Source organism: Lepisosteus oculatus, chromosome 2 (assembly GCF_040954835.1).
Source record: "Lepisosteus oculatus isolate fLepOcu1 chromosome 2, fLepOcu1.hap2, whole genome shotgun sequence".
Lineage (NCBI taxonomy): Eukaryota > Metazoa > Chordata > Actinopteri > Semionotiformes > Lepisosteidae > Lepisosteus > Lepisosteus oculatus.
In genome coordinates this window covers 59242026-59252824 of record NC_090697.1, presented here as the reverse complement: position 1 = coordinate 59252824, position 10799 = coordinate 59242026, and positions in this window count along the sequence as shown.

Below are 10799 nucleotides of genomic sequence, written 5' to 3'. Positions count from 1 at the left end.
TATGCAAAATAACAAAATAAAGTGACAATAAATAGTTATTGAGTGCAGTAATCTTCAGGACAATGTTAATGAAGCAGCTATAATGTGATGGGTAATGTGGAAGAAAATACACACATGTAAATTATATATTGAGCCTTGAAGATGGTCTGAGAGCTTTGAGCTGCGGGGCTTTAGAAGGTTCAGGAAGACTTCTCAGGCCAGGATTGTCCTGATACTGCAAGTATGTGAAAGCATGGATGAGGAATAAGGGGAGCAATAAACTGCTTTTTTCAGTTTTAAATGCAAATGATTTTCATATCTACTTATGGCTACATCTCATTGTTAAGTTTTATGTAGGTCTTGATGAAAATGGAAAATACGACCAACTGTCCTTCGTTCAAAGCTAAGTAGGTTTTCTCCTTTGTGGAATTGCATATTTTTTAGATGAATAGTGTATTTAATTTGATCACATCTTATTTTGACTATTCAGGCAGAGACTTATTCCAGAAAGTAGGAAGTTGTACATTGAGCAATGTATCTGTCAAAAACCTTAGAAATTAGAAAGGGAAAATGCAATTCTTGATTGTTCTTCAAGACTGTCATGGTGTGTGGTGCTCCAAAGGAGAAAAAAACAACAACACTGCTACAATACAGTATATGTGGGTGTTGTACAAAGTAACATTTGGAAATGTATTTTCACCAATTCTAAAAACCCTATGATATGGCATTGTACAGTCAGGAATGAAACTGACCAAATGAATCATGTGGTTTCTTTATTACTCTGGCACAGTCAGATAGAGGAACCATGTGGTTGCACACACATAAAAGACAAAATAATATTTATTTGCAACACATTTGAGAAGCTTTTATTAGAAAGTCTCTCAAAGTCTTCTGAAAATCTAAATAAACCATTATTATATGTTCTTTTTATATCCATTACTGTTGCTTTGATTTTGTAATTCAAAGTATTTCCTAAAATATTTTTTATATTGGTGATCCACTAGTTCTATAGTAATTCACGTTTCCATAAACTGCACTTTCACATAGTAGACTTATGGGTCTATAATTACTTTTTTATTTCAAATTAAACAAATCAAGACACAAGAATGTGAAATTAATACTATAGAACAAATAAAACGTATCTATTAAAGCCAGGTCAAATGCTATTAAAAAAATTGTGGCTATCTAAAATCTTAGTGTATTTCTCTGAGTAAGTATTTCTCTGACCAAATATACAAATATATGGATAGTACTGTTCTTATTTCTGCACATTACAGTTGAGTGATAAGATATATACTACAGCATTTATCTTAAAGATATATCTTAAACTGTCAAACTGTCATAAAGTTGGTAACTTCTGTGTTATTGTTGATACTGCTACAATTCAGAGTATAAACCAGAATTGGTAGTTTGGTGATACTTTTGAACTTGGATTATTCTTCAAACCTCATGTTTGCATAACAGCATAACTTTGCTTAGTTATTGCCATTGCTCTCATTTGAAGCTTAAATACTGATGCATATCTTCATCATGATTAATCTACCATAACACCTTACCTCCAGAATTCAGTCGGTAATGTACTAACTAAAACTATTTTTTCATTGGTATGAACTATAACACCTCTTTCCCTTTATGAAACTATAGAAGCAATAAATTAAATTCAAAACAATTTACATAAAATTCAAGGCTGAGCACACACCTGGAAGATGACATTTAATGTAGAGTATAGCCCTTAGGTAGCAAACATGTAAACTATAAATACAAAATGGGAAATAGTGAGTTTAATCTACTTTTGAAAAAAAAATGTTCATATGTGTTTCATATGTTAACATACCATTTACATCTTCTAGAAAAGTTTGAGAAGCAATAAATAAAAGAAAACAAAATGTTAGTATATAAAGATAAACATGTAAAATTTTATTGAAGACCATACCCATCTTTCATAAAACAGTTCGCTGCTTGAATTTATTAACTGTTTGTTATCTGGAAAGGGCCTAATTTGGCCAAATGATAAATGCAGACAACCTCCAATTTCACTAAGTAGACACTGAGGTGACACCAGTTTAAAATTAAGGTGATACAGGAAATGAGCACAAATAATTACCCGTTTCTTGATGGTATCTCTCATTCACATGGAACTGACACTGTAGCAGTGCTGATTTCCTTTCCATAGCCTCAGAAGTCACCAAAGTGCAAACATAAGACTGAATGGTACATTAGGTCCTGCAGCAAAATTAACCCATCCTCTTAAAAAAAGCCAGATCACAGAAGAATCTGATTAAAGAAGATCAGGAACTGGTGTAGATCCCATCAAAGGGGGAGGAAAAAGACATCAAATGGATGTCCACTTAAATCTAATTCTACAATATTTGCAGTTCTCTCACAACAACCCCTTAGATGCTTAGCAAACTTTTAATCTCTGCATATTGTGGAGGTGGCATATAAAGATGTGTATGTTCCCGTGAAGTAATGCATAGTGTTGACAACACAAAACTGAAAATCAGAAAGAATCAGGGATCCACAGACATTAGAAAACCAGCAGAGATTTTAGGAATTCAATGGAATTGATATGAGAAAGGACAAAAATGGAATAATGTGTGTTCTATCTCACAGTGTATCCTATCCCAACAACTATTAAATGAGTGGGTCCCTGAACAGGACCTGATGCCACTGCTGACGAGTCCATCGCAGCCTCTGTCTGGCCCAAGCCAGTCGGGTGTGACGCTTAGGAGGTGTGAGCAGGGGGCCTCTGACAGGTCGCCTTGCTCTAAGGCCAGCAGCATGGAGCCTCACTGTCCTGTCACTGATGTGGGCATTGTGTCTGCCGGCAGTTTCAACAGCAGTACGGGTGGAAGATCTGAAACGATCACTCAGATGAACCAATCTGATGTGTTGGTCCTGCTCTGGTGTGGTCACTTGAGGGGAACCGGATCTTGGACAGTCATCTGTGCTGCCGGTCTGCTGAAACCTTCTCTGCAGTCGACACACAGTTGAGCAGCTTACTCCATAGTGTCTGTCAATGCCTGTCTGTAGCATGCCAATGGCCCTGTCCCTAGCTTCTGGTGACATTAAAGGCATTATGGAATGCACAGAAAACTGAATACATGTGGACTTTTTCGTGCAGTGGCCTAAACTTTGAATTAAGTCCTTTTTAAAGTTGACCTGATTAGGTATTGTTCCACCTGGACCTCGTTGGGTAAAAATGCACGTAACGAGCTTTCGTGTGATTGACAAGTGCCAAGTGCAGTGCCCGTTGCTGTATTGCTGGTCAGGGGGCTTAAAAAAATTGACAACTTTTTGTGAAAGTAGATAAGCTGTAACTATCGTATTCACATTCCAGAAAATGTTGCGTTTCTTTTTTCCATCTGTATATATTATATACAAATATTATATATAAGCAACAGATGATTAAAATTGCTGATTCTATATTATAATTGCTTGCAGAGGGTGAAACCAAAGAACCACATGTATTTCAAAAATAAAATGATGTGATTTAAAAATGCTGAAAGAACATTTACACAATATTACTGTAAAGGCAGCATATTATAAATCAAAAACATTTCATCATAAATATTGCACCATTGTGATGAATGTAAGGTTTCTGCTCCTTAAAGAGACTCCCTCTGCTTATTGAATCTTTATAGAACTGTCAAAAACCCAGTGGGAATGCTGTAACACAGAAATAGCTAGACAGACTTTTTTCTTAGACTGCTTTATTTTTGTACATTTCTCTTCTGTTTACTTAAAAACACTAACATACAATAATTTCTAGGGGAAACGAATCAACACATTTAACTTTACAATATAGTATATCATACAGTTAATGTCAGCTTTTTCCCAGATGTGAATTTTTATCAAAAATGTGTTTTGAATTTAATTTTCTGTTTCTTTCGTGTTTGCTAATCTTCCTGAATTGGTATGACCCCCAAAAGTGACTGCTTTACTAGCTTACTTTCAAGTTTGAATTTCAGAAAGGTTAGCAGTGTTTAGTGTGCACAAATGTATTACCTGATTCAGAATTACAATGTAGGGATTCAAGAAGTCACAAACAGTTCAATTAAGGTTTGAAAAGTTTTCACCTGGTGACACCGAGGCATCTCCCAGATGGGAGACATAAGTTCATATGTCTAGGGAGTGTAAATTCATAGTGGAGATGGTATGCCACATGCTCCCTAATGTTCTTAGCCTTCTTAAAGACCATCTGTTTATAGAGGGCTTTTACCACCTCATTGCAAATCTTTCTTAAACCCTTCCAAACTGGTTTATGACAGCTTTACAGCGCAGAAACTGCCCTGGTCAAAGTCACAAACGATCTACAGTACTAATATCTTCTTATTTTGATTCTCTTTCTATTCTTCTTGATTTCAGTGCTGCATTTGATATTGTTAAACATGGTATTTTACTTTCTTGTATTGAGACTGTGTTTGGAGTTCCTGACTCTACTCTTAAATGGTTCAAGTCTTACCTCACTGATCACTGTCACTGTCTCTCTTGGTGGATTTAGCTCTGAAATTGGACTCATTAAGTCTGGTGTTCCTCAGGGCTCAATACTGGGCTCCCTGCCTTTCAGCATTTACATGTTTCTACTTGGTCAGTTTTTAAGATAGCATGACCATTTCTATGGTGACAATACTCAAATCTACATCCATACCAAACCTGACACTGATGTGGCTCTCTCTATTCTTTCTCATTTGAATCTCTGACATAAAAACGTGTACGACACAAAATTTCCTTAATCTAAACTGTGCCAATTCTCCTTCTTACTGGCACCCCCATCAACTTTGTGAAGCCAGTGCTGTAACCATATCTGGGGATGGCACTGTTCTTGAGCTTCAGTCAAAATTACAGCTATGTCCCATGTTATCGCTAACTGTTGTCGTTTGTTCCACATTGAACAAACTCCAGAATCAGGCAGCCAAAATCCTAACCAGGTCTAGTGCAAGTGATCACATTACTAATATCCTGGAGTCATTGCACTGGCTTCCTGTAAGGTTTCGTGTCTACTTTAAAATCACCATGCACACGTATAAGGCTCTGTATGCCTTGGTACCCCAGTACCTATCTGAGCTACTATTGTTCTACTCCCTTCACTCTTCTAATTCTTCTATCTGTCCCCCAAGCCTGTCTACATTCTATGGGTGACAGGGACTTCTCCCATTACCCCCCAAAGCTTTGGAACTCTATCCCTAAGGATTTCAGAGTGTCACCTTCCCTAAGCTTTTTCAGATCTAGATTCAAAACCTTCTTTTTCTGTATTATGTACAGGACCCCCATCTACTGCCTCCTCTCATTGTGTATTTTTATTGTGTTTATCTTGTGTATTTTTTTGTTGTTGCTCTTTAACACGCTCTGAGAAGCCACCTTTAAAAGTGCTATATACAATTATTTTTATTATTATTAATAATAATAACAATAAAAATAGATTTGCTTCAATTACATTGCTGTTTATCCTCATTAATGTTCCTAACCTATTACAACGGTACTGATGATGCCGAACCAACAAGTAAGGAAGCATTTAGAAACACTTTTGATTTTTTTATATCTTAAAGAAGATAAAGATGCCTATGATGCAATTTAATCGAAGAAGGTTCAGATAATCACATAATAACATGTGGCTCTAGAGAAAGCCAAGTACAAGAAGGCTGATTGGGAAATCACTTCCAGAAACTCAAAAGTTTCCTTCCCTGGACCCTGGAGGTCCTGCCTAGCCTTGATGTTTTATCAGTACATACTGTATGTAACTTGTGTTTCTTTAGTCTTTGTTATTTATTGTTTTTAATTTGTACCTTAAATGTGTTCAAGGAAAATGTGGTTAAAACAAGCATATTGTAACGCAACGGGGGCTCAGGCGGGCTCCCTTGCCGCATTAGGTCGGCCCCCCACCGTCGGGGGCTCGAACCCGGGACTCCCGCATCACTCTTCAGTGACCCAGCCCCGTGAGCTAAAGAGAGATCTCTCTACAGCCCAGTAGCTGTAGTCCTACTATCACAGGGAAGGAGGGTGACATCACCTGCTCTGGTACGCCGGCTCTTACACAGTGCCTGTTGGCCATAAGCGTTACACTCTCCCCCGCTTAAATCGCCATCCCCGGCGAAGGGCTATCCCATCCCGCTTCCTGACACCAATGTAACGCAACGGGGGCTCAGGCGGGCGCCCTTGCCACATTAGGTCGGCCCCCCACCGTCGGGGGCTCGAACCCGGGACTCCCTTGTCACTCTGCAGCGACCCAGCCCCGTGACATCACCTGCTCTGGTACGCCGGCTCTTACACAGGGCCTGTCGGCCGCAAGCGTTACAATATTAAAACTTTTCCAAAATAACCACAGACAGTGATCAAGTTAGAGAATTAGATGGAGAAAATGTGACACAATATTTTGTTTGTGTGAATGAAAATGGAAAAAAGGTATTTTCATGTTTAGTTTGGTTTCCTTCTACCATTTAGATCAGGGGTGATCTTTTCAGGCGCTGAACTTTTCTGAGTGGCCCACAGCTCACTACTGTGTGAATCTCGAGGGTTACTTTTTGCATTTGATATGAAAATCTTCTGCCGGTGGGCTCTACTTGTTAGCTCTGCTGCTCTCTCTCAGCACTAAAGGTCAATAGCAGAACAACACCTATTGCATGATGCATTTTACTTTTAGCCTATCAGACGTCACCTTTAGCCTAGATTACATACAATTGTGCTACAACTGATTCTTACCGTAAATACATTTTGATTTTTGTTGCCTACTGTGATTGGCTCAGTCACACAAATGACGTCTAGTGTATGTTATCTTGTTTGAAAGCAGGTAATTATTACGAACGGTTCTAAAAGCTATAACTGACAAGAGGCTAACTGTAAGTTATTCCTGCTGTGTCAAAAAAAAAGATCGATGCAGAGGGTCGAAAATTCTACGACAAATGGTCAGAAAAGTACTTTTGTGTCACTTGGAAAGAAAAAGTCATGTGTCTTATCAGTCAGGATACAATCAACGTGATTACAACATAAAAAGGCATTACGAGACAAAACATCAGGCTAAGTTTTTGGAATACACGAGAGATGAACAGAGGGAAAAATTAGAACAGTTGAAAAAGTGACTTCAGGGGCAGCAAAAACTGTTCAAGAGAAAATTCAGAGCAAGTTGCGTCTACCCGAGCCAGGTATCAGGCAAACCCAGTGTATGCAAGAGATCACGGAGGAGATGTGCCCCGAGAAACATGACTTACTCCTGTCGGTGAGTTTATCGGCTAGATAGAGGATTTCACTCAGATGGCCCAGCAAGGTTAGTAAAAAAGAAATTAGTGTCCCTTGCTCTAAAAAGTTTGCCGACCCCTGATTTAGATTATATAATTAGCAGTAAGACAAAGTTTAAATACAATGTTTTTAAAGCCACTATGTACGTTTTTTAATCAAAATTTGAAATAAAATAATCTGTTTTCTAATTATTATTTATACACAATTACTAATAATCCTGTACACTGTATGTAATTTAAAAACTGATAATTGCATTAGTGTTGTAAAGTATTTTGACCTTTAGCATATCATTTGGAGTTGTAATTGTAGCAACGTTGTAACAACATCCTGTCTCAACAACGTAATCGTTGTATTTAATGAAATTGTTTGTTGTCATATCAGTATGCATACAGTACATATTGTATAATTAGCACAGTAAAGCACTGATGGGTTAATGAACATACTGTAATACTTAATACCATACTCATCTGAAAACCATGCATAGCTGCAGTACTTTAAGGATTCACTGGGCCACCAGTCAGTTTTACAGAGTACTGCAGTCCTGCATCAGACAATTTGAAAATATAGAAAAGTGCTGTCTGGGTTACTGTGGTACCTACAGCAGTATACCAACTGACAACTCATGCATTCAAGATGGCTGCATCTGTAATATTATATATTACACTATCAAAATTTAACCCAAAATAACAGATGTTATACTTTTTAATCAGTATCAATAATTAAATAATTGCTTATTGGGCACCTTCTATATAGACTGAAATGGAAGAACATGACAGTTAGTCAATTTCTTGCCATTTGCACATCTGTGTTTGAGCTAATGGTGGACACATCAGGTAAAGATGAATTACACAGGGATATTTGAATGGAATGCAGCATGTAACTTATACCACATGTGACTTTTAGCTTTCTTGTCAGAAATTTGTTCATGGATTATGCCACAGCCAAATGTTACAGAAGAAACCTTATTTTATGAGTACCTGGTGTTGTGCATCTAAAGTTTTACAGGTGTTTTTTGCATAATGAGCCCGTAATGCAATAAACATAGACACACACATGTACACACAGAACTTACTGGTAGCTGTCAGTCTCATAAGAGCCCAAAAGATATTGCTGGTTTGAAGTAAACTGAGTTTCACAAAGTGAACTCAACCCCACCCAGTCCTGGAAGTGCCTAGCCAGTTGTATGCAATCTCTCAAGAGGTCACAGTTACAGTATGGTAGCCTTGTAGCCTAAATTTGATCTTGTATTCCGCAGGCTGTAAAACATGTCCTGTGCATCAAGAAGGTGTTTACTAGAGTCTTTCTTAGCACACATAATGCCTATAACAAAAACCTTTGCTCTGTACATTGTAAAATGATCACTTCAGACGGCTGGAATAATAGTCTTACAATTGCTTACAATTGAGATGCAAATCCCATATTTGTCATGGGTTTTTACAACTGAAACATGTACTGTATTTCTAGTTAACAGTGAATAACATACTATACTACTTACCTCTTACCACTGTCAGCTATAGGTGCATCTGCAGGGTGCTTAAACATTTTATGTATACAATTACAGCCTGATGGGTTGCAGAAATGTAACTTGTTTAGCTTGTCTCATGTTAGCTGGGCTGTGAGCAGGCAATGGCATTCCTACATAACAGCATGATCTTATTATATTGTATTATATTAACATAGAGTATACTTACTAAAATGTGAAAATGTGATTTTCTTAATTCAAATTATATATTTTCAAACATTTTAATTTTGTATAATTCCATTGTTTAGACAGTCAGATTTGAGACCGAGAGCTTGTACTGTAGCTCTAAATTGCTTGGCTGTAATATCACAAGCTATCCGCAACAAACAAATCTTTAAAAATTCTGTCCAAATGTAGCATGGGTTCATTATTGGTAGTGGAAAAAATTTAAATTGGATTTTTTATTTTTGTCAGTAGATAGAAGCATTCACAAGAATTAAAATAGTTATTTTTTTATAAAAAGTTTAGTTATAAATAGTTATATTATACAATTTCTACAAAAAACAGGGAGCTTTACAAATTTGGTTGTTGGCTTTTCTTTCTAGGGTTTCTAGAGCATTGTTTTCACTCCTATTTTCTGAAAGCAACTGTAAAAGTTGAACGCTGAAATGAAGTTAATGTTTTTCCCTTGAATTTGCTTTTGGAAACATAGTGGTTTTTTTGCAGTTGGAAAGTAGAGCAGCAAATTTTGTGAAACATGTACTATGCTTCTGGATATTTTTTACAGCTGTTTAGCTCCCGACTTAAGTACTTCTAGTTCCCAAACAGTAGGGCTTTGTACAAAACAAGAAACCAAGCACTGAAAAATCAGACCCTACTGATAAAGAATGTGAGCAGTCATTGACTTATTGAAAACACTGTGCTGGCAGTAGCTTAACATGCATGCAACAGCAATTCAGCTGCTGTTGGCCCAGTGAAACCCCCAAAGGAAATCTTTGGAAAGATCTTAGCCTGTTACAGATAATTTCAAAAATCACGCTTACAGTTAACTCAATAGTCCTTCTTCAGGGAGGTTCCTCTTAGATCTGTTTATACAGCCAGAGATATTTTCTTTAGGGAATTATTCTTTTCTGAATTTTAAGATATGAAGTCAGAATTAACTGCAATAATAAATATGTCAGAATCAGAAGCATGAGGTCTATTACTTTGAATAGCGTAATAACATTAATAATAATAGTACAGTATATGTCATGTATTTCTTATTTCATTCTGATTAAATAATCTTTTTCATTTTGAAATGAAAAAAAGAGTTTTAAACTCTTTTTTAATATTTACCTACATTGCACTTTAACACTTTGACTACTGCTTCGCTTGTCTCTTAAACCCTAACAAAGAGTTTATCACAAAAAGAAGCACAACAAATTGTTCTGAATTTCAGTAGCTATGGCATGTCTGTTAATATAACAATGAACCAAGGAAGAGAAACATTACCATCAGTGACGTACAATAGTGTTACAGGAGTTAGGAAAGGTACTTAACCTTGAGAAAGATATTGCAATAGAAATAAAAGACTTCCCGAGTCTATTACTGTACTTTTACACTTTGGGACACAGAGATGTCTCTCAGACTACATAACGTTCTTGGCTTTCTTTACAACCTTTTGTTTGTTTAAGATATTTAAGTTGATTTTATTTTCTCTGATTTTGCTATTTAATTTTCCCAACCTGTTACAATTAACTGCACTGATATGGCCAAACCAACCAGTGAGACAGTGTGTTAAGTATGTTTAAATAAATTACTTTAAAAATTTAACAGTAAATAGTTCCATCTACCATGATATACTGCAGCTAGATTTCCTAATAAAAAACCTTTTTATAAATGGTGTCAAAACATTTGTGTCATTTTAGGTTTTTGTCTATGATCAGTCCCAAGTACTGCACTTGTAGTCATTGACAGTTTCTGCAGTCCGACCTGTAATTAACAGTAGGTTGGTACAGTAGGTCTCTTCTGAAGAGAAAATTAAAAAAAAAAAACTGTTGAGTGTTTTAGACAGCTAATTATTTCTTTAAAAACAAAAATAAGATATTTTGTATTTAAGGTAAAATGCAGCTGTTAAATGCTAAAT